The sequence below is a fragment of the Carlito syrichta genome, unplaced genomic scaffold, assembly GCF_000164805.1.
Source record: "Carlito syrichta isolate Samal-C Ts95f unplaced genomic scaffold, Tarsius_syrichta-2.0.1 Scaffold306821, whole genome shotgun sequence".
Classification (NCBI taxonomy): Eukaryota; Metazoa; Chordata; class Mammalia; order Primates; family Tarsiidae; genus Carlito; species Carlito syrichta.
The window spans coordinates 1-5018 of record NW_007250917.1 but is presented as its reverse complement, the minus strand read 5'-3'; positions in this window follow the sequence as shown (position 1 = coordinate 5018).

Here is a 5018-nt window from a genome sequence, read left to right as displayed (position 1 = left end):
CACCTCAGCCTCCCAAAGGCGCAGGATTACAGGCTGAGCCACCGAGCCCGGCTTAGAAATTAATTTTAAAAACTGCACAATTGACCCCTTGAGCCAAGCAAGTATCAACAGGCAAACTGCTCCCTTCTCTGAATCCTGAGTGAGACCATCGAGATGTGGTCCCCACCCCAGCTGCTGTTTCACACGACATCCGATTATTTGTGGACCTCCTGAGGATTCACATGTCATCTTGTGAAACAGATGTCACATGTTCAGTCGTGACTTCTGGGTAGCTCTGGTGCCCTGGCATGCAGCCTCCTGGGGGAACTGAAGAGCCTCCTCAGGGGGACTGAGTGTAGCCTCCTAAGGGGACCCAGGGCAGTCTCCTAAAGGGATCCAGGTGCAGCCTCCTAAGGGATCCAGTCACAGCCTCCTAAGAGGATCCAGGCTCAGCCCCCTAAGGGGATCCAAACACAGTCTCCTAGGAGGACCCAAGCGCAGCCTCTTAAGTGGATCCAGGCAGATTCTTAAGGGGATTCACCTGCAGACTCCTAAGGGGATCCAGGCGCAGCCTCTTTTTTTTTTTTTTAAGTTGAAGTCTCACTCTGTCGCCCAGAGTGGAGTGTGGCACGCTCCCGGCCACCGCAGCCTCGACCTGCCGGGCTTCAGCGATCCTTCCGCCTCAGCCTTCCGGGTAGCCGGAATTACAGGTGCGCGCTACCACGCCCGGCTAGTTTTTTATTTTTTTATTTTTTGTAGAGACGAGGTCTCGCCAAGTTGCCCAGGCGGGTCTCGAACCCGCGGGCTCAGGCAATCCACTCACCTCAGCCTCCTAAGGCGCGGGATTACAGGCTGAGCCGCCGAGCCCGGCTCAGGCACAGCCTCTTAAGGAGATCCAGGTGCAGCCTCCTAAGGAGATCCAGCTCATCCTCCTATGGGGAAACTGGACACCGCCTTCTAAGGAGGAGATATAGACACAGTATTCTAAGGAGATTTGGGTTCAGCCACCTAGGGGATCTGGGCACAGCCTCCAAAGGAAATCCTGTCACGTCTCCTAAGGGAATCCAAACATAGCCTCCTAAAGGGATCCTGGCTCAGCCTCCTAAGGGGATCCAGGCTCAGCCTCCTAAGGGGATCCCAGTGCAACCTCTGCAGGGGATCCAGAGCAGCCTCCTAGTGGGAGCCAGGCACAGCCTCTAAAGGAAATCGACAGGCAGACCCCTAAGGCGATCCGGGAGCAGCCTCCTAAGGGGAGTCAGACGGAGCCTCCTAAAGAGATCCATGCACAGCCTCCTAAGACGATCCAGGTGCAGCCTCCTACGGGGAATCTGGGCTCAGCCTCCTAAGGGATCTAGACTCAGCCTCCTGAGGGGATCCATGTGCAGCCTCCTAAAGGGATCCCGGCTCAGCCTCCTAAGGGGAAACAGGCCCAGTCTCCTCAGAGGAACCAGGTGCAGCCTCTTAGGCGGACTGTGTACAGCCTCCTAGGGAGAACCAGTCTCAGCCTCCTGGGGGATGTAGCACCAGGCACCCTTCGTCAGCTCATGGCACCCGAGTGACAGGTTCACAGAACTGGCAGGAGGCTCCCATCGCCTGGGCTGGGGCTGCTCTAGGCCTGGTCTCTGCCACTTTGACCCCAGGAGGTCGCTGTCACTTCGGAGCTTCTCCTGGTTCTGGAGACTGGGCAATTCGCATTTTCCTGGGAGGTGACGCGCTCTCTGAAGAATCCTAGCATATTAGTATGAGCGCGTTGCAAGGCTCTTCTTATGATTTTTTTTTTGAGTTGGAGTCTCACTCTGTCGCCCAGAGTGCCGTGGCTGCTCCCGGCCACCGCAGCCTCGACCTGCTGGGCTCCGGCAATTCCTTCCGCCTCAGCCTTCCAAGTGGCTGGAACTACAGGCGCGCGCTACCACGCCCGGCTGATTTTGATTTATTGTAGAGATGAAGGCTCACCAAGTTGCCCAAGCGGGTCTCGAACCTGCGGGCTCAGGCAATCCACTCACCTCAGCTTCCCAAAGGCGCGGGATTACAGGCTGAGCCACCGAGCCTGGCTTCTTCTTATGATTTTAAAGCCCTGCTCTAATTTGCGATTTTGTTACGTTCATTTTTTTTTAGTTCACATTTCTAATGCTTACTAGTATTCAGACTCATGTCTATTTTGTTATATTTTACAAAAAATAAATCTGAGTTTTTTTATCTCTCTCTGTGTCTCTATTTCTGTGTTTCTCTGTCTCTTTTCTCTCTGTATCTCTCATCTCTCTCCGCTTCTCTGTCTCTGTCTCTCTGTTTCTGTCTTTCTCTGTTTCTCTGTCTTTGTGTCTTTTCTGTTTTTCTCTCTCTGTCCTTCTCTGTCACTCTGTTTCTGTCTGTGTCTGTCTTTCTCTCTGTCTCTCTTTGCCTCTGTGTCTGTTTTTCTGTGTCTTTCTCTGTGCCTCTGTCCTGTCTCTCTCTGTTTCTGTTTCCATCTGTGTCTGTCTCTGTGTCAGTCTCACTCTGTTTCTCTCGTTGTCTCTTTTTCTGTCTCTCTGCCTCTGTTCATCTTTTTTTCTGTCCCTGTCTCTCGCTGTCCCCCATCACAATACTACGCACTTGCCTTGGGATGCCAGCGTCTCATTCTCAGTTCTTTCCTTCGTGCTCCAGGAAACCTTTCTGGCCACAAGGGCTCTTGGCCTCCTCCACAGTGAACCAGAGGCCCAGCCTCCACAGTGGGGTCATGGTCTCCCAGGCCAGGTGGCAACCTTGTTGCTGCATCATCCGGTCCAGGCTCCTGAGACTCGATTGGCCTGGCCAGGGGGGGTCCCTCGGGCCCCTCCTGGGCTCGGTGCCCTCCCGCGTGAGTCACCCAGTCACCCCTGCCTGCCAGGCATCCATGCCGTGGAGTTCTTCCAGGTGCAGCCTCTCTGGCTTGCAGTACTGTGGGGTGTGTGGCCGCGAGGCCCCCTCCAACAGTGCCCAGAGAATAGCATCCCTTGCTTCTGGTGTTTCTCAGGGCTGGTGGGGTGGCTGCCGCAGCTGGCTCAGGTCCCAGGAGGTGGTGGGTGGATGTCCCCTGCCCCGGCACCTGCCACAGCCCTCCCCTTGCGGCCTGGCATCCCAGAGATCACATTTGTTCGTGACTGCTTATGGCCCACGTGGCTGCGGCCCAAGCAATTTGGCACGAGAACCACCGTGTGGGGCCGGCCTTCCGCAAAGACCACCCAGAGGGAGCTGGCCTTGTGTTCCTCCACTCTGGTTTCTTTCCAGAAACAGGTGCAGTGTCCCTGGCAATGCCCACCAGGCAAGAGACAGGTGCCAGGCTGGGCCACTGCGGGATGGCAGGTCCTAATCCTGGAGCCCCCTGAGTGCCAGGAGCTCATCCGGCACCAGTGCCAGTCTGAGGCCACCTTAGTCCACGTGTGGATGGTGGCCTGTAAGCAAGCACCGCCCCAGGCTTTCTCCTGCAAGGGTTCTGAGTCCACCCGCGAGGCCCCCCCGTGACTCCATGGCCTGCAGGCCCCACCTTCGGACTTCATCACCTTGCAGGTGGGGTTTTCCACGTGTTAATTTTGGAGGGACACAGTCTCTAGAGGGAAGAGGAAGCCCTGTGGAAATGGGTGGGAGGCTGCACTGCTGTGTGGGTGAACTTAGTGCCACAGAACTGAGCACCTGAAAATGGTTAAATGGAAATTTTTATGTCATGAATATTTTACCTGAATTTTTAAAAATTCCGGCCAGGGGCAGTGGCTCACGCCTGTAATCCCAGCATTTGCTGGGAGGCTAAGGAGGAACAGTTGCTGAGTCCAGGAATTTGAGACCAGCCTGAGCAACATAGCAAGACCCTGGCTCTACAAAAAATGATTAGGCAGGTGTGGTGACACACACCTTTAGGCCCAGCTACTTGGGAGGCTGAGGTGGGAGGCTTGCTTGAGGCCTGGACTGGACACTTGGCGAGACCTCAGCTCTACAAAAAATAAAAAAATTAGCAGGTGTGGTGGCACACATCTGTAGTTCCAGCTACTTGGGAGGCTGAAGCAGAAAGATTGCCTGAGCCTGGAAGTTCGAGGCTGCTGTGAGCTATGATCATACGGCTGCACTCCAGCCTGGCGACAGAACAAGATAAATTCGACGCTATGACGGAAGAAAAAAGTGCAGGTCAGCCAAAGGAAACAAATAGGAAAATTGCATTCACTGTGCTCTGCATGCTGTTTCAGGAGAGCCGGGCCCTCCAGGGGAGAGGCCTTCCTGTGAGGCTGGGACTCGGCATCCGTGGGGTGTGTCGCTGCAGACTGCTGTTCTGCATAAGAGGGAAGCCTACCCTGAGGAGGGCTGTCCCTGCCCCTGGGGACTTGGGGTTGGACACCACTGGAATGTCCCTGGAGCGGCCTCAAGTGGCGCAGGCCGGCGTGCCATGTGCCGTGGGTCACGTTCAGACCCGTCTAGCAGGGAGGCTGCACAGGACCACGGGGGGCCCATGCAGGGTGGGCAGCAGGTCTGGGGACAGGTGAAGGGGGAGGCGGCAGAGCCTCTCTCCCTCCTGAAGCTGTGCTCCTGGCCACTGGGGTCAAGGTGGCTCGTGTACGACTGCCCTGGAAGACTAAGTTAATCCCAGTGGACACGAGGTCGAGAGTGCCCACAACCCACGGAACAGAGTCTCATCCTTCTGGGCACAGCTTGCTGCGTCCACAGTGCATTGTGCCTTTCACATTTAGAGCCGATACTGTGTCCCTTCTTAGAGAAGGTCACCAGCGCTGGGCCGTAGTGAGGCCTCTCTGACCCGGCACAGCAGCCATGCTTGCGTTCCTGCTGGGACTCGGAGGAGAGGCAAGGGGCCTTCCCACTGGCCAGCAGGGAAGGCCCACACAGCGGGATACGCCTGAGGAACGAACCAGAATAAACACGGCAGCCCAAGCCAGACTTGGCGGGGACCAGGGGTGGGCCAGACACAGAGGGTTTCTGGGGAAAATCAGCATTGGCCATCGGGCAGGTGTGAAAGCTAGAGCAGGTTAAAGAACCCACTACCCACTACCCCATGCAGGTGAGGAACTTACCAAGAAGGGTGG